Consider the following 20,694-nt stretch of genomic DNA (forward strand, 5'->3'; position numbering starts at 1 on the left):
ACCCATCTAATCTTCAGCATTCTTCTGTAGCAACACATTTCGAAAGCTTCTATTCTCTTCTTGTCTGAACTATTTATCGTACATGTTTCACTTCCATACATGGCTACACTCCATACAAATACTTTCAGAAACGACTTCCTGCCTTCATTTACAATTTGAAGTGTCTCATTTCCTAATCTAATTCCCTCAGCATCACCCGATTTAATTCGACTACATTCCATTATCCTCGCTTTGCTTCTGTTGATGTTCATCTTATATCCTCCTTTCAAGACACTGTCCACTCCGTTCAGATGCTCATCCAGGTCCTTTGCTGTCTGTGGCAGAATTACAATGTCATCAGCGCACCTCAAAGTTTTTATTTCTTCTCCATGGATTTTAATTCCTACTCCGAATTTTTTTTGTTTAATTTACTGCTTGCTCAATAGACAGATTGAATAACATCAGGGAGAGGCTACAACCCTGTCTCACTCCCTTCCCAAAAACTGCTTCCCTTTCATGCCCCTCGACTCTTATAACTGCCATCTGGTTTTTGTACAAATTGTAAATAGCCTTTCGCTCCCTGTATTTTACCCCTGCCACGTTCAGAATTTGAAAGAGAGTATTCCAGTCAACATTGTCAAAAGCTTTCTCTAAGTCTACAAATGCTAGAAACGTAGGTTTGCCTTTCCTTGATCTATTTTCTAAGGTAAGTTGTAAGGTAAGTATTGGCTCACATGTTCCAACATCTCTACAGTCCAAACTGATATTCCCCAAGGTCAGCTTCTACCAGTTTTTCCATTCGTCTGTAAAGAATTTGCGTTAGTATTTTGCAGCCATGGCTTAGTAAACTGATATTTCGGTAATTTTCATATCTGTCAACACCGGCTTTCCTTGGGATTGGAATTATTATATTCTTCTTGAAGTCTGAGGGTATTTCGCCCATCTCATACATCTTACTCACTAGATGGTAGAGTTTGGTTAGGCCTGGCTCTCCCAAGGCTGTCATTAGTTCTAAAGGGATGTTGTCTACTCCCAGGGCCTTGTTTCCACTTAGGTCTTTCAGTGCTCTGTCAAACTCTTCACGGAGTACCATATCTCCTATTCCATCTTTATCTACATTCTCTTCCATTTCTATAATATTGTCCTCAAGAAATCGCCCTTGTATAGACCCTCTATATATTTCTTCCTCCTTTCTGGTTTCCCTTCTTTGCTTATTACTGGATTTCCATTAGAGTTCTTGATATTCATGCAAGTGGTTCTCTGTTCTCCAAAGCTCTCTTTAATTTTCCTGTAGGCAGTATCTATCTTACCCCTAGTGATATCCTCCATCCTTAGATTTGTCCTCTTGCCATCCCTGCTTAGCTATTTTGCACTTCCTGTGGAACTGAGTTTTGAGACATTTCTATTCTTTTTTGCCTGCTTCATTTACTGCATTTTTGTATTTTCTCCTTTCATCAATTAAATTCAATATCTCTTCTGTTACCCAAGGATTTCTATTAGCCCTCGTCTTTTTACCTACTTGATCCTCTGCTACGTTTACTATTTCATCTCTCAAAGGTACCCATTCTTCTCATACTGTATATCTTTCCCCCATTCTTGTCATTCCTGCCCTAATGCTCTCCCTGAAGCTCTCTACAACCTCTGGTTCTTTCAGTTTATCCAGATCCCATCTCCTCAATTTACCACCTTTTTGCAGTTTCTTCAGTTTTAATTTACAGTTCATAACCAATAGATTGTGGTCAGAGTCAACATCTGCCACTGGAAATGTCTTAAATTTAAAACCTGGTTCCTGAATCTCTGTCTTACCATTATATAATGTATCTGATACTTTCAAGTGTCTCCAGGCTTCTTCCATGTAGACAGCCTTCTTTCATCATTCTTGAACCAAGTGTTAGCTGTGACTAATTTATACTCTTGTGCATTCTAGAAATATCTCATTTTAGGAAATATCCCTTTTTTTAGAATGTACATTTTTTGCTTCATTATATACAATTCCACATATGGTAAATATTGACCTGTAGCATTACCATATAAATTATTGTGATCTCAATTATCTATTTTTATGAAAAATTTTCATCTACTTATTATTTGCTCTAATGTATCCTACATAACATTGCGAATTACCGGTTATTATTCCTTTCTCAACCATTAAAATCATGAAAAGATAAACTGGGTGATTTATAATACCAACATGGATCTAAACCATATGCTTTTATACCATTTTCTCTAAAATTTTGAAAAGATAAGCTAATAATTAAACATCGATTTTAAGATATAAATCAGAATATTCTCCAACATTTATTATATTTAAGTTTTCCCAAGCTAATGTTGGAATGATGATAAATTTATATTCATTGAAATGGGTATGACAAAAAAATAAGAAAGGGAAATATAGAAACAGAATTACAGACTTTTAAAAACGTAAACATAAATGTTAAACATAATTGTTAAGCATTAAAAAATACATTATTGTTGTGTTTCATCCAAATGTTCAATGTATGAACGGAGGTTGTCAAAACAGCTTAGCAAAATAGAAATTAAAGTAACAATTAAAAGGGGAATTTTAAAAATGGAATAAACATCCTAGAAGAGAGTATGAAAAACATAAAAAAGAGTATCAATCTCTTATTGATAAAATCGAAGATACAGGAAATAAAGTTATGAAAGCAATTTAAGAAAATAATGATCTTGAAAAACAAATCGCTCCTCGTCATCAACAACAGTATGTAGAGGAATTCAATGATGTGCCAACCGTCGAACAATATGATAAAGTTTACTATGGATGATATGAGTGAAAATTTTGATGATTTTTATTTATTAAATTATGCAGATATGTTATTGATTTCTGGATCATTATAGAGTGAAAATAATCCAAATGCAATAAGATCAAATAAAGGTAATAAATATGAATATTTGGTAAAAGAAATTGACCATGTTTATTTTTCATTAAAATAACCAGTAGTTTTAAATTCAATTGAAGATGCAAAAATTAGTGAAAGATTAATTTAAAATATATTGAAAAATCTACCGAATATTTTTGATGGATGGTATCCGTCAATTAAGACATTGGTTAGCTATAGTCCATGAAGAAGAATTAGCTGGAAACAAAAATTATAATAATGGAAATGTTCGAATAACAAAAATATTAACAAATAAATTTTGTGATTTTATTTTTAATAATCCAAGACAAATTCCATACTAAATTTTATTTATGAATAATTTATCTCACACATTTTGGAAATCAGAAAAATATGGAAAACTATAAGCAAATACTCTAATTAATAAGTTACATTTGGTAATGCATTTTTCTAGATATAATTATTGTAGTCCAAGAACAAAATTAGAAGATAGATTAGCTGGAGGTGTTTAAAGGGATAAATACATTAGATGAAGTTTGTAAAAAACATGATATTGTATTTAGAGATAGTAAAGATTTAGAAAAAAGACATGAAGCAAATAAAGAACTTCAATTAATGGCAAAGAATGTATGCTGAAGATGCTTTGTGTGTTGAAAAATTTGCAGCAGCAGCAGTTAAAGGAATAATTGTGGTAAACGAAAATTAGGAATTTGCCTCAATGATAATTATTGGGAATTATATATTCTTTTATTAAGATGTTTTTGTTTGACTTCTTATAAAATTCTTATTTTTATAAATGAGCAATGTAGAAGGCTATGTTCTTTTCCTGTTAATGAATAACTAAGTAAAAATATCACAACAGTATAGGCAAAATAACACAAAAAAATTTAAACTTAAAACATAAATTTGTTTGAAATTATAAGAATTCCTCAGACAGATATCTTGCCACTATCAATATCGAAAATGGGCAGTCCTGGGATATGTGAACTATCTACAATGGATGATCAAAAGTTTTCGATTTGAATGCACTGCTGCATCATATGAGTATATGAATTATACCGAGATTCTGATATGGATATGCAAGTTCTGCCATAGACAAGGAATTAGTGTGGCATTCTTGTCTATACTATGTGATCAAAAGTATCTGGACATCCAAAAAACACACGTTTTTTCATAGTAGGTGCATTATGCTGCCACCTACTACCAGGTACTCGATATCAGCGACCTTAGTAGCCATTAGACATCGTGAGAGACCAGAATGGGGTGCTCTGCAAAACTCATGGACCTCAAACGTGGTCAGGTGATTGTGGGTCACTTGTGTCATACATCTGTAGGCGAGATTTCTACACTCCTAAAGATCCCTAGGTCCACTGTTTCTGATGTGGTAGTGAAGTGGAAACGTCAAGGGACATGTACAGCACAAAAGCGTACAGGCTGACTTCGTCTGTGGACTCCGCTGACAGTTGAAAAGGGTCATAATGTGTCATAGGCAGACATCTATTCAGACCATCAAACAGGAATTTCAGACTGCTTCAGGATCCACTGCAAGTACTATGACAGTAAGGCGGGAGGTGAGAAAGTTGGATTTCATGGTGGAGTGGTTGCTCATAAGCCACACATCACTCCGGTAAATGCCAAATGATGCCTCGCTTGGTGTAAGGGGCGTAAACATAGGACGATTGAACAGTGGAAAAACGTTTTGTTAGATTAGATTAGATTTACTTCCATTCCAATTGATCCGTAGTGAGGAGGTCCTCCAGGATGTAGAACATGTCAGAAAAACAACAATACATGACAAATATTTACAACTAAAACAAATAAGCTAATGTACCACTCCGCAGGTCTCAAGTGGAATGATCGTCATTTTTTAATGAACCTGATATGAAAGAGTCATTTTACAAATACTAATGCACTGAATTTAAAATAAAAAAGTTTATTTATTTATTTATAAGGTAATAAACGTGTAATACAACTACTATAATACTTATTTACAATGAACACATTACTGTACTGCATTGAAATGGTGCAGAAGTGAGATTGTACTCACACACACACACACACACACACACACACACACACACACACACACACACACACACACACACACTTACAATGAATGCATTACTGCACTGATATTGTGCAGAAGTTGTATATATATATATATATATATATATATATATATATATATATATATATATGCACACCTTTTTGTACAAGACTAAGTGACTTTAAATCCTTGTGAAGATTATTCTTATTTCTGGTATTGATTGCATGAATTGAACTGTTGGTTTGAAAAAGTGATATATTTTAAATAACAAATTTCATTAAGGAAGATATATATTGGGAAGCAGTAGTTAGTATCCCTAGTTCCCTAAACAGGCTTCTGCAGGATGTTGTTGAGTTCACACCACATATAACTCTTAATGCACATTTTTGTGCCCGGAAAACTTTAGCTTGGCTTGATGAATTATCCCAAAAAATAATCCCATATGACATTATGGAATGAAAGTAATCATAGTATGCCAGCTTTTTCATTTTTATATCCCCTATGTGTGGCAAAATTCGCATTGCAAACAGAGATTTGTTAAGACGCTTCAGTAGTCCTTTGGTGTGCTCCTCCCAGTTGAATTTATTATGAAGCTGTAATCCAAGAATTTAACACTGTCCACTTCTTCTATCTTTTTGTCATCGTATGTTAGGCATATACTCGTGGGACACCCCTTACAAGTTCTGAACTGCATGTAGTGTGTTTTTTTAAAGTTTTGTGACAAAGAATTGGCTAGGAACCAGTGATTAATGTCCACAAATATTTTATTAGCTGATCTTTCTAAGACTACACTTCATTTGCTATTTATTGCAATGTTTGTATCACCGGCAAACAAACGAACTTGGCATCTGGTAATGTTACCCATGAAAGGTCATTCACATACACAAGAAAAAGTAAGGGCCCCAAAATGGAACCTTGTGGGACCCCACATGTAATTAGTTCCCATTTGGATGATGCCTGATAGCTTGATACATGTCTCTTTCCTCATAACACTCCTTGTTTCCTGCCAGAGATATGAGATTTGAACAATTATATCTATGGCAGGAAACAAAGAGTGTTATTAGGAAAGAGACATGTATCAAGCTATCAGGCATCATCCTTGTGGAGTGACGAATCATGGTACACAATGTGGCGATCCGATGGCATGGCGTGAGTATGGCGAATGCCTGGTGAGCATCATCTGCCAGTGCGTGTAGCATCAACAGTAAAATTCGGAGGTTGTGGTATTATGGAGTGGTTGTGTTATTCATGGAGGGAGCTTCCACTCCTTGTTGTTTTGCGTGGCACTATCACAGCATAGGCCTACATTAATGTTTTAAGCACCTTCTTGCTTCCCACTGTTGAAGAGAAATTCGGGGATGGCGAATGCATCTTTCAACACGATCGAGCACCTGTTCATAATGCACGGCCTGTGGAGGAGTGGTTACACGACAGTAACATCCCTGTAATGGACTCGCCTGCACAGAGTCCTGACCTGAATCCTATAGAACACCTTTGCGATGTTTTGGAACGCCGACTTCGTGCCACGCCTCACCGACTGACATTGATACCTCTCCCCATTGCAACACTACGTGGAGAATGGGTTGCTGTTGTGGTGTCACCGCTAGACACCACACTTGCTAGGTGGTAACTTAAATCGGCCGCGGTCCTGTAGTACATGTCGGACCCGCGTGTCGCCACTGTGTAATCGCAAACCTAGCGCCACCACATGGCAGGTCACAAGACACGGACATGACCTCGCCCAGTTGTACGGACGACATTGCTTGCGACTAGACCTACCAAGTCTTCCTCTCATTTGCCGAGAGACAGATAGAATAGCCTTCAGCTTAGTCCATAGCTACGACCTAGCAAGGCGCCATTTGTATCAGTGCTTATAGCTTACTAATATTCAAGAGAGATGTATTCCAACAAGAGAATAAAGTTAAGTATTATAAAACTACGTACTTTTCTTTAGTGCATTAATAAGTCTCCTGTTCCAGTACTTCAAGCCCGTCTGCGTTAGTTTAGCGTGCACCTAGCTACCTCATTGTGTCTATGCTGTATGAACTAGACACAACAGCTGTTCCCCGAGAAATCTTCCAGTACGTGATTGAACGTATGCCTGCAAGAGTGGAAGCTGTCATCAAGGTCATGAAGGTGGGCCAACACCTTACTGAAATCGAGTATTACCGATAGAGGGCGGCACGAAATTGTAAGTCATTTTCAGCAAGGTATCCAGATACTTTTCATCAGATAGTGTATCAGACGTGTGTGCAGTAACTAAAGAAAGGTGAACTATGGCGATGTATTTATCTAATGGCCCGAAAAGGACCAACGTGCTGTGAAGAAATGGTAGTGGGGCAGTATATCTGTCGAAAACTACAGTTTTAGAATATTATGCCAAGGATTGATGCTGCTTCGTGATAGCGCACGTCCTCATATCGGAAATGTAAAACAGAATTTACGCTGACTCAAAGTGGAAGACACTCGAGCACACTTCCTGTAATTCTGATCTTTCCCCACGCGATTATCATGACTTTGGTACCTTAAAAACGGCCTTGCAGCGTCATCTGTTCCTGTCAGACAAGAGAGGATGTGCAGCAGTCAGTTACGGTCTTCTACATGCAGGATGACACGTAGTTTTACTTAACGGATATCTTCAACATGGTGCATTGGTTTGCTGATTGCTTGAGTGCTCACGGCAGTTTTGCCTGATTGCCATCCATATTATGGACTGAAGGGCCTTCGAATGGAAACTTTTTGATAGACCTTTATACGTACTTTATGAAGTTTGTATGGAACCCTCGGTGCGCTAATCGTACTAGCATTTATCCGGACATTTTTTTTGTCATCGGTATTTTGACTGATTTGATGCTTACCGTCCCGAATTCTTTTCTTGTACGAGCCTGTTCTTCGCACAGTATTACTTCCACTCGATGCCCTCAGTTATTTGTTGGATCAAAACTATTCCTTAGGAAACGGAATCTTTCGAGCTGGAGGAAACATTTAAAATAAATTCCATGGTGATCATTAGGCTGGGAATAGGAACTTGTGCATAGTTACAAAATAAGCGAAGCCTCAGTGTGCTGAAATAGCCAGGCATGAAGGATATGCAAGATAAATGCTGTTATTACTTACGTTCGCTTACGCCATTCTTAAGATGTTTAGAGTGAGCTAATGCGCTTTACGTAAGAAGCATTAACTCAAATAAGAAAACATATAGGGAATGAAGGGAGGCAGGACAGAGTTTAGCGTCCTTCATCGAGTACGTCACGAGCAGTAACCAAATGGCACATGCACTGAGATGTAGTCTTGCTACCCAGCCTTTTAGTAAAAGCAGAAAGTCTGTTAGAAAAAGTAATAGGAAACTGTGATTTACCGACAGTGAAATATTGTCTTAGCAGCCGCAGGCTAGAGGTCGCTGTGTGGTGACATGTGGGTCGGAAAAACATGCACATAAGGATAAAGCAAGATGAGGCTTGTTGCACTTAGAGGAAAGCTGCACCGAGCAGTCGCAATAAACCTAATAGGCTAGTCGACGTCAACACACAAGGAAAAGACTCTTGTTGTGGGATACGGAACTAGGTGGCACGATTTAGTGAAGCAAATGCAACTCGGAGCAATATAAATATGTCAGAATTTTGTGACAGAGTCACTTCTTTCTGCTACAGTTCAGCAGCACCATCATGACACCTCGGCCGCAGTGTAATGGGTTTGAGACTGTGCTGCACCTGTCACAGGCAGCACTGAATTCCTCATGGGACTTAGGACCACAGCACTGTGAATCTGCCATCTGCCGCTGCTTCTACCAGCACCGAGTTCCCCGTGCGGCTTGGTACCGCAGCAAAAGACGCTGTCCGAGTTTTCGATTTCTGCCAGAAGACAGTGGATCGAATCCTGTGCATAGCAGAGTCCACTAGCTGTTGCGGTGTACGAGTGCCGTCACGGACAGAGTCGTAACGCGCCGGCCGTGGCCTACATAGGCCGCCTGTCGTTAGCAACGCAGGTCGCCTAGACGGTATCCTCTCAACAGGGCAGAAGCGACTGCCCGTACAGCATCGGCGGCCAGGGTCAATAAAGTGACGCGTGTTTTGCCTCGCTGGCCCATGACAAAACATGTACCGAATTTAATAAAGTCCAGCCTGTCAGCTCCACCACTCGCTCTACCGTGTGCAGCTGCACTCTGCAGAGGAGATAATAAGGGACGGATTTTCTTAGCTTAGTGTGTCAGATACTCGTTTTTGGAAAAAAAATATTGACTGAAACATTTTTAGGAATGACAGAGTGGCCTTTGCGGTCTGCCACCAAAGGGAAACCGACGGCAGTCCTAGTTCTTGACGATTACGTCTAGAAAACTCGTTGGTTCTTAAAAGACAGCGTATAGAACGAGACTCACAATTATTCTGTCAAGAAAGTGAAGCTCATTGCGCTTTTCAACGGCTGGCGCAAGGCAGACGAAACTAGTAAGATACAACGACAGCTGATATCCATTCTGCCAAGATGTTATAGACATCTAAGGTTGGATATAATGGTAAAAACGACATATTGGGAAAAATAATAACCACTGTTTGTGTAACAAAAGAAACACTGAGTATTTAATTGACTGTACACCGACTACAATAGAAAGCGTTACACCACGAACCGTCAGTTTGATATTCATCGAAGTTTGTGAGGATGGTCATCATATAACCAGCATAAGACGGTTAAACTTTCTTTCCATTCCGAATCGATGTTCGGCATAATGTGTGACCCAAAAATACACACTTATATGGTGGTATGTGGTATGGAATGTCATCTTCACGAATTTCTTGACATGCACATAACGCATGATGTGTAAGTTCATGAAGATTTTTAGCTGATGATTAATAAGGAAGTATACGCCTTTCAATCACATCCCACCCAGGCTATATGGGGACAAATCCCAACACCAGGCGGGCCAACGATGGATCCGTACATTCCTCGAGGCGTTTGTAGTGTGTACAGAAGTGTGAGGGCTTGCATTGTCCTGCTGTAATTATCCATTTAGTATACTCGTCATGGAAGGTGTATCAAAGGGTTTACCATTCTTGTCACGCACTGGTGGGCATTCAACCCCCTTTCAACATTTACGAAATCAGTCATGATGTCGTACCCGATAGGTCTCACATCAAAGTATCAGGAGTTGGCGAGGAATGCGTCTCGCGAATCGCTGTTTGCTGAGCCTTTCACAAGCTCGTCTAAGCAAACACATTGACGTTGCTCTAAGGGGTTCAAATCGATGCGAGAACTATCGCTGAATACCATAGGATTCTACTCCACTACTGCACCATGTAAGCCTTTATTATCTGCTGTTTAGAGTCAGTAGTAAACAACACACGGCAACTCGAGATCTCACTCCAGCTCCCAGTAATATGTTCATGATTGCTAGTGGTGAAATGCTACCTGTAACCTGTGCAAGGTTTTAAAGTGGTGCCATCCGATAGTTAAACAATATTGTGATCTTCTCGAGGTACAGTTTTTCTGGAAGGACCTGTGCCGACTCTTCTTGACGCACTCTCCATCTCACCACCATTCATTCCCATATCATTGCACTACTCGAAATATTGTATAAAATTTGCAATCTCATTATGGAGACATGGAAACTCTATGTCAGGAAACCAATGTAGACATCCAGAGCAGTTTAAACGTAACAGAATTTGACTTTAAAATCTGAATTACATTGCTGAACATACAGTACATCTGCAAATGCGCAGGCGCCCTTTCAACTGATACCGCAAATGAGACCTGGTAGTCAACGGAAGGCAGGATTCGGTTACGATTGTGGACGGGGCCCTAATCAGTTACTACTGGTTGCCTTTTACAGTTACACACATTTATTTTGAAAACAGTAATTCCAGACTCAACAATAAATTAATTAATACAACACGTTATTAGTGAAGAAATAAACAACTGTGCGTTTTCAGTGCGTTACAATTTAGCAAACCCACCATAAAATACAGATAATGTTTTTTTTTTTTTTTAAAGAAAAAAACAAGACACTGTGATCACTGCTGAAGGCCTTACACGCCAAGATAGGCAATAAATTAGGAATGTTTAAAAACTCGCTGCAATTACAACCTACAGGTATGGAAATATTAAAAAGTAAGTGGCCATAAACACAGCTGAAGATATCAGACGCCAGGAATGACAGTAAATAACGTTTTAGGGATTACTGCTAAAATACAAATATAAATTTTTTTCCAATGCAAATGACCACAATCACGGCTGAAGGCCTTACACGGCAGGAACGGAAATTATATAAAACATTTTGAAACCTGCTGTAAAATAGCAAACAGAAGCAAAGGTTAATTAAAAGAAATAAGAAGCTGACCACCAAACAGATGAAATAAGACGATGGTACCCTTGTAACACAACCTAGGCAGCCAAGAGTTGCATTCACTTTGCAAGATGATAACTCAGACTAGTGGCAGTCTAAAGAATGACTGATGATAATTTTGCTGAAGCTACCTGACGTCCAATAACTAAATTCAAGAATGGAACAACACGCCAAAGTCGGAACTGGCGGACTGCACTACGCCCCCAGAATATTGTGCTTAGAGCGCCCGGATCGAGAAAGGAATCACTACCACCAGAGTAGAAGATTCACAAACGGCCTACAGTTAAGAAAGCTGTCAAAACTACACGCCTTACCGGACAGCAGCGGCAAGGCGAGGAAACGTACACTGCCATTACATACACTAAACCCCAGAGCTGGTAACTGGTGCGTTAACAAACTGTAACAAGCTGAACGCAGTAAATAATAATAAGAAGTCGAGGAAAACTAATCAGATCCGCTTTCCCCAAGCACTCCACTCGCTGCTCTTCGCCTCGGCGACACTATGAGCAGCAACACTAACCCAAGTTACTGGAGAATTGCGAGATGTCACAATGGTGGAGGTTTCACTACTTGAATTGAAATGCACTCATCTGAAAGCCTGCAGGATCTGGTTTACGACGAGATCGTGCAACCTCGTGACCACAGCTCTTCGATCCGGCAGTCCATTTGCGTCGCCAGTGGTCCCGGCATGTTCACGCACAGTGCGGACCTGGTTCCTCCCGTGTCCCCAACCGAACTGCCACACCCACACGACACGACGTCGCTCCAAAGATAGGGCAACATTTACTAAATATCGATAACCGCCGCTGCTGCCTCTAGCGGGTATGTAACACTTGCGAAACGAGTGACGCCAGTCAAGCCGAGAATAAGATAAACAACCACCACCATGCCAACTAAAGGATACGGTCTGGCCTCCAACAGAGGGCGAAAACCTACAAACAGTAACAACGCGAGCCGCAGCACGGCTCATAGAAATTAATGTTAGAGTTGCAGCGTGCTCAAAACTTTTAGAAAACTATCCTTTTAATTCTACCAAAGCCACAATGAATTCATCAAACCTTTTAATGCCAGTGAGCGTAGGGAACTGGACTGTGTTTATCAGAATTTGTCCCTTCTACAATGCGATTATCTTTTCAAATGCATCCCCATCGAATCAGAAATAACTTGTTTCTCACCTTGCAATGTGTTACTGGGAGCAGTGTGCAGTAAACTCCGCTTAAAATTTGCAGAAACTCTTTGACAGCGGATTGCTTCTGACTGCGCCGTATATTTTATTTGCAGTCTTCTCTCTGGATCTGAGTGTAGTTCCTAATAAGTAGCTCTTGTGCGCAAAGCATTGCGCATGTAGCCGAGTGTAAACGGAATCTTTGGTTGGCCCATGCGTGCTCTGGACCGTATTTGTGGAACAAAACAGCTGTTGGACTGGCCAGGTGTTTTCTATGGTTTGGGTATGCTGTGTATCAGCAGAGCAGTGCACCTCGGCATAAAATCGATAATGCCGAGGCCTCCTTCTTCTTATTTTAATGTGCATTTTATTAAGTATCAAGGCCGCTGGAACTGTGTTTTGTTTGTTCGTATGAAATAGGGTTTATCATTTCACCCGACGCTCTTTCGTATAGATTTAAATCTTCCTTTAAGTTGGCCAAGTCCCGGACACCTGTTATAAATACACCTGTATCATCTACGTAAGCTTTACAAACTGTGCGCGAGTTTCACACTCCCTGACCTGTATGGGTCGAGGAAGTTTTGCTTAGTAATCGGCCGAGCGACATGACGAATAGCGCAGTAAGTAATTGGTATCAGAGTTTCACTGAGAACTTGATAGGAAAAGTGTAAGTCGTTCCTTCGCTAGAGAATTAAATTTTGGCAATAGATTCAAGATTGTAGCTCTAAATATATTTTAAAATCCTAGAGTGTCCGTAATTGTCGTGAGATACATAAAGCTGAGCTTGTCAGATGCCGTTCTGATGTCTAATGATATTATTGCTGTTGGTATGTGGATGCCTGTTGTACGTCTAACGCAGTCGTGATGTATCAGAACTGTGTCGAATATTGATCTACCTGTCACGGAAAAAGTTTGACTTCTACTAACAATTTTGGTCCTGAAATCCGTGAGGCGTCCGGCAAAGCATCGGGCTACGGTTTTATCGTCGCAGTTTAGAGTTATGGGCAGTATATGTTTTCGATTTCGTAGTCATTTCGACTTTTGGGGATTAGCACAGTTCGAATTTCGAGGAACTATGCTAAGGCATATCTTATAATAGAAATTTCATTATTGATCTCAGAAAGGTGTCTTTCAGGACGAACTACCAAAAAAAAAAAAAAAAAAGTTGATATTTCAAATGACTCTGAGCACTACGGGACTTAACTGCTCTGTCCCCTAGAACTTAGAACTACTTAAACGTAACTAACCTAAGGACATCACACACATCCATGCCCGAGGTAGGATTCGAACCTGCGACCGTAGCGGTCGCGCGGTTCCGGACTGTAGCGCCTAGAATCGCTCGGCCACTCCGGCCGGCCGACGCGCTACAGTTCGAGGTAGAATTCCACAGGCAGGCCGTTAGTCCTGAGTGACCGTCTTGCACCTACATTCAGTGCGTCGTCATGGCGTCGTCAGTGAAACGTTCGTTGAAGTGGAGTCAGTCGGTTTCCATGAACATTCGTGGCGCGTTGCGCAGCAGACTAGTAGTTGCGTTTTTTTCAGAGATTTTTCTCTGAAAGAGTTTTGTAAAATATTTCTATGTTTTATATTAACATTGCTAGTGCCTCGGTGGCTTCCCGGTTGGGTTTGAGAAGCTCGGTAATTTTCTCCTGCCACTGCCTGTCTCCATCTAACTCGTAAATCGATATGTCTTCTTCATCAAAAGAATCTAGCGTTGCAACTCTGTCAACCCTTGTGTTTAAAATTTCTTGACATGGTCTCGGTCTGATCTTCTTTATTTCTGCAAACACAACTCTAACACTAATGTTGAGGTCTTTACTACGTCTTGCTGTCGTTACGTGTAGAATCTCGAAATGCATGTTCGCCAAGACTTTTTTGTGCCATAGTTGATGATTGTTTGTGGTATGGCCAGTTCCGGACAAAAAAGTGCAGCGCATCACTTTTCTTCTGCGAACTCTGCTCCCATGAACGGAAAATCATTCTGCTGAGACTGTGTTAGACATTTAGTTTCCAGACTCCGTGGTGGCGATATTTAACTATGTTAGGAAGGTGTACGCTGCAGAACTGGCTGGTAAAATTCGCGCCACGCGGTTTGGCCGCGCAGTTTGGGGCACCATGTCACGGACTGCGCGGCCCCTCCCGCCGGAGATTTGAGTCCTCCTTCTGGAATGGGTGTTTGTGTTGGTCGTAGAATATGTTAGTTTAAGTAGTGTGTTAGTCTAGGGACCGATGACCTCAGCAGTTTGGTTCCTTAGGTACTCACACACATTTGAACACATTTTTGTAAAATTCACCAGTCAGCTCTATGGTGGAAACAGCATCGCGATATGTAGAGACGAGCCGGCCGCGGTGGCCGTGCGGTTCTGGGCGCTCTAGTCCGGAACCACGCGACTGCTACGGTCGCAGGTTCGAATCCTGCCTCCTGCATGGATGTGTGTGATGTCCTTAGGTTAGTTAGGTTTAAGTAGTTCTAAGTTCTAGGGGACTGATGACCTCAGATGTTAAGTCCCATAATGCTCATAGCCATTTGAACCATTTTGTAGAGACGATCGATTCTGCTTCGACCGTAAGGGTGAACTGTATGTCGCATGGGTGGAGCGGCGACCATGTATGTACTCGGTGCAGTTTGTCCACCAGTCTGGAGTCTGCGGCATGCGATTGCTGTGGGGACCTGATCTTCATCGAACACAGTTAAAGTTACCTCCTGTGACGGTTCATTCAGTGTGACTTCGAAGTAGTTTAAGTAGTTCACAGATTTCTGTACTGACGAAATGACACCATGCTGGTTCTCTGAGCTTGAGGGCGCATAGACGTTAACAACATGCTTGTTGTCTACCTTGTACGCAGTCCCTTGTCGACTAGTTAAGGAGGTCTCATGTGCGACTTCTAGGTTTTAATTCACTAAAATCGCGGTTCCACATTTAGCTTCCGGGTCCAAATTTAAGTGAGTGCCCGGTATCTTTTCTATACCATCATTTGCCACTTGTGTGATATTATGATATCACCTCTGATATAAGACGAATAAGTCCGCTAGTACTAATATTTTACAATGTGCTTTTATTATGGTAATGTTAATTGAAAGAAAATCACACGCGCGTTGTTCAGTCGGAGGCTGCATTAAAATTTTGCGTCAAGACTCTAAGAGAAACAAAACTTTCATGTGTATTAAGATGGACAGAGGGCAGAGGAGCGAACAGAGATTCAGGGCACTCACTTGTCCTAAGGTTGGGAAACTGCCCCTAAATGCGGAAGAATCAGCAATGATCAGCGACATAAGGTTGCAGAAGGCAATGGAAACCACTGCATTACAGAGACATAGGGTGCACCCACAGGAAATGTGACCTATAATTGAAAGTGTCATGATGATCTCTCCATTGGGAAGAGATTACGGAAAGTCCCCCGTTCGAATCTCCAGGAAGGGACTGCCAAACAGAAGGTCTCCATGAGAAAAAGATTTGATAATCAACGAAAGGATAACGTTCTACGATTCGGGTTGTGGAATGTCAGAAGGCAGAGAACCTAGAAAAGCTGAAAAGTGAAATGGAAAAGTTCAGTCTAGATATAGTAGTGATCAGTGAAGTGAAATGGAAAGAAGACAAGGATTTCTAGTCAGACGAGTGTAGGGTGATATCAGCGTCAGCAGAAAATGGGATAACGGGAGTAGAATTCATTATGAATAGGATCGCGGTGCGGAGTGTATTATTGTGAACAATTCAGTGACAGGTTTGCTCTTATCATAATCGACGCCAAGCCAACACCGACAGCGATAGTTCAGGTATACTTTCCGACGCCGCAAGCTGAAGATAGTGTGGCAAAGGAAGCATATGAGGATACTGAAGAAGGAGATGAAAATATACGAGTAATAGTCATGGGGACTGGAATGCAGTTGTAGCGGAAGGAGTAGAGGAAAAGGTTACAGGACAATATGGACTTGGAACAAGGAATGAGAGAGGAGAAAGACAAAATGAGTTCTGTAATACGAGGGGTTGGAACTTAAATAGTGGCACCTACTTAATCACAACCGATACAAAAGAGTTACATGTTTGCACCTGTTACTGTCCTTCCATGTAATCACCAGCGTTGTGTAGAACCCGTTGCCAGCGATGGGGAAGGCGTAGTATACCGTTAGCAGAGCCTGTTTTGTTGATGGTGCGAATGGAGCGGTCTACTGCCTCACTATCAACAGAACAGGCTCTGCTAACGGTATTCTACGCCTTCCACATCACAGGCAACGGGTTCTACACCATGCTGATGATTACTTTGAAGGAGAGTAACAGGTGCAAACATGTAACTCTTTTGTATCGGTTGTGAATAAATAGTTGCCACTATTTAAGTTTCCAATGTCCGTAAATTTCAGCTAGTAATAGCAAATACTCTGTTCAATGATCACAAGAGAAGGAGATGTACTTGGAAAAATCCGGGTGATATGGGAAGAATTTGGTTTGATTACAGGTCACGTCTTGGTCAGACAGAGAGTCCAAAATCAGGTATTGGATTGTAAGGCGTACCCAGGGGCAGACATAGACTCAGACCAGAATGTAGTAGAGATGAAGAGTAGACTGAAGTTCAAGAGATCAGTCAGGAAGAATCAATGCACAAAGCATTGGGACTCGGAAGTATTAAGGAATAACGAGGTACGCTTGAAGTTCTCTGAGGCTGTAGATACAGCAATACGAAATAGTTCAGTAGGCAGAACAGATGAAAAGGAATGGACGTCTCGAAAAGGGACAATCACAGAATTTGGAAAGAACAACATAGGTACAAGGAAGGTAACTGCGAAATAGCCATGGTTAACAGAAGAAATAGTTCAGGTGATTATTGAAAGACGGAGGTACAAAAATGTTCAGCGAAATTCAGGAATACAGAAATACAAATTGCTGAAGAATAAAATCAACAGGAAGTTCAGGGAAGCTAAGACAAAATGGCTGCATGAAAAATAAGAAGAAATCGAAAAGAAATGGTTGCCGGAAGGTCTGACTCAGCATATAGGAGAGAAACAATAACCTTCGGTGAAATTAAAAGAAAGGGTTGTAACAATAAGAGTGAAACGGGAATTCCACTATTAAATGCAGGGTAGAGAGCGGATAGGTGGAAAGAGGACATTCCATGCCTCTATGAGGGGGAAGATTTGTCTGACTTGATAGAAAAAGGAATAGGAGTCGTTTTAGAAGAGATAGGGGACCCAATATTAGAGTCAGAATTTAAGGACTTAAGATCAAATAAGGCAAAAAGAAGACACAACATTACATCAGAATTTCTACAATAATTGTGGGTAGTGGCAACAAACCGACTATTCAAGTTGACGTGTGGAATGTATGAGTGTAGCCACAGATCATCTGACTTTCGGAAAAAAAATCATCCACACAATTTCGAATAGTGCAACAGCTGACAAGTGCAACAATTATCCCAACATTATCTTAACACCTCATGCATCCAAGTTGCTGTCAAGAATAACATGCAGAAGAATGGAAAAGTAAATTGAGGATGCGTTAGATGACGATGAGTTTGGCTTTAGGTACAGTAAAGACACCAGAGACGCAATTATGATGTTGCGGTGGATAATAGAAGTAAGACAAAAAAAAAGTAGAAAACAAGAATTGTGGACCTGGCACTGTAAGATGGTACAAGATGTTCGAAACTCTGAGAATGGATAAGCTATAGGGAGTGACGGTTAATATACAAAATGTACAAGAGCCAAGACAGAATAATGGGAGTGGACGAACAAGAACGAAGTGCTCGGTTTAAAAAGGGTGTAAGACAGGGGTGCAGTCTTTCGAAGATGCTGTTTAATCTGTACACGGAAGATGCAATGACGGAAATAAAAGAAAGGTTAAGGAGTGGAGTTAAAATTCAAGGTGAAAGAATATCAGTGATACGATTCACTGATGACATTACTATTCTCAGTGAAAGTAAAGAAAAATTACATGATCTGCAGAATGGAATGGACAGTATAATGAGAATATGGAATGACAGTAAATAGAAGAAAGACAAAAGTAATAAGACGTAGCAGAAATGAGAGCAGCGAGAAAATTAACATCAGGATTGATGGTCACGAATTACATGAAGTTAAGGAATTCTGCTACCTAGGAAGTAAAGTAACCAATGATGGACGGAACAAGGACGACATCAAAAAGCAGACTAGTACTGGAAAAAGAGTCATTCCTGGCCAAGAGAAGTCCACTAGTTCAAACATAGGCCTTAACTGGAGGAAGAAATGTCTGAGAATGTACGTTTCGAACACCACTTTGAATGGTAGTGAAACGAGGACTGTGGGAAAACCGGAACTGAAGAAAGTCGAAGCATTTGCGATGTTGTGCTACTGGCAAATGTTGAAAATTAGATAGACAGATGAGGTAAGGAATGAGGATGTTCTGCGCAGAATCGGAGCGGAAAGGAATGTGTGGAAAACACTGACAAGGAGAAGGGAGAGGATAATAGGACTTCTGTTAAGACATCAGTGAATGACTTCCTCGGTACTAGAGGGTCCTGTAAAGGGCAAAAACTGTAGAGCAAGACAAAAATTGGAATACATTCGGCGAATAATTTACTATGTAGATTGTAATTTTTACTCTGAGGTGAAGACGTAGGTACAGGAGAGGAATTTGGAGCGAGCCTCATCAAACCAATCAGAAGTCTGGTGACTCAAAATGAAACGTCCCCTTAGAAAAATTATACATGACTGTGCTTAAACTGACACACAATATTTTTTAGCGCAACGCAATTTGACTTTCAATAATCCCTACAAAAGAATGGCCCTGACTAACATTAACCTATACCTTTCAAAAATCACTTACCTCACAAAAATCTTTGTTACTCGAACTACTGCAATACAGCGAGCGCCACTACTGCCAGCTAAATAAAAGATTCAAACTACGGAAGACACTAACTACTGATAGGCATAGTTAGCAAATGAAAGATTTTGATAGAGAACAAACAATGTATTTACCTTAATAGTCATCAAAAGTCATAATATATATAGTAGCTCATGACATCCAGTCTTACAAATTTGAAAACTCCGCCAGTTCTCTCCCCACATCCACCACTGCTGGCGGCTCACCACCAACTGCGCAACGCTACGCGCTGTTAACATCCAGCTGCCCAACACTACAATGGCAGACAACAATGCAAACTAGCCACAGACTGCACACAGCACAGCCAGTGATTTTCATACAGAGCGCTACGCGGCGTTACCAATATAAAACCTAAACAGCCTACTTACAAAACAAGATGGATGGTTTATTTACCCACTGTTAATAGTTACTTCACATTTTCGACCTTTCATGATTTTTTTATTCCTTGTATTTTATCCAAAATAACACGCAAACAATCTAAAATGTTATACAAACCAACATGAAACAATCTATGTTTCGATGTCTGGAATAATTTTAACTGTCAGTTTGAAAATCGCGTTGAGATTTAATTTTTGATTAAACTTCTGAATTGCCTGACCAGATATATATTTTCAGAGTCTTACTGTCGGCAGTGTTTTTCTCATCCTCTGACGCCATGTACGTTGTCTGAAAAGGTTCGTAGGTTCTGGTTAGATGTATCTTCTTCTGACTGCTCGGAAGCATCTATCGTTCATCTGACGCACGACTCGGGCTGTCTGTGCTTCGGAATGTGAGCTGCCGCGACGACTTGCATAGTTAATGTGTTGCTCTTTTCCTTCTTTTCACGTTTGCTGCTTCCTGCTGACGGTGTAGGGTTTTCAGACTAAGACATGGACTCGCTATTTTCGCGCACGATTGCTATTGCGGAGACATCCACAGCTTCTATGGCTTCAATAATGTCCGCAAGGAAATTGACGTAGATCTGAAATGTGAAATAATTTGGGTGAAGGTCTCGGTTAAAGCAGGCTCAAACATGGTAATTGAATGTCTCTATGGGCCCCCTGGCTCAGCACCTGTTATGGCAAAACACCTGAAGGAAAATTTGGAAAATATTTCGAGTAGATTTCCCGACCATGTTACAGTTTTGGGTGGAGATTTTAATTTACCAGATATAGACTGGGAGACTCAAGCGCTTATAACGGGTGGCAGGAACATAGAATCCAGTGAATTTTTTTTACGTGCATTATATGAAAACTACCTTGAGCAGTTAGACAGAGAACCGACTCGTGGCGATAACAATTTAGTCCTTCTGGTGACAAACAGACCCGAAATATTTGAAACAGTTAACGCAAAACAGGGAATCAGCGATCATAAAGCGGTTACAGCATCGGTGATTTCAGCCGTAAATAGAAATATTAAAAAACGTAGGAGGATTTTCCTGTTTAGCAAAAGTGACAGAAAGCAGATCTCAAGTACAGATA

The 20,694-nt window shown here is 40.5% G+C and overlaps 1 protein-coding gene across 1 annotated transcript in view; it reads right to left on the reverse strand.

Annotated features, from left to right (window-relative positions):
- The window catches only part of LOC126251850 (dopamine receptor 1), a 667,357-nt gene that overhangs the window by 163,167 nt on the left and 483,496 nt on the right, over positions 1 to 20,694 (reverse strand). The window lies entirely within an intron of this gene.

This window comes from Schistocerca nitens, chromosome 4 (assembly GCF_023898315.1).
Source record: "Schistocerca nitens isolate TAMUIC-IGC-003100 chromosome 4, iqSchNite1.1, whole genome shotgun sequence".
Taxonomy (NCBI): domain Eukaryota; kingdom Metazoa; phylum Arthropoda; class Insecta; order Orthoptera; family Acrididae; genus Schistocerca; species Schistocerca nitens.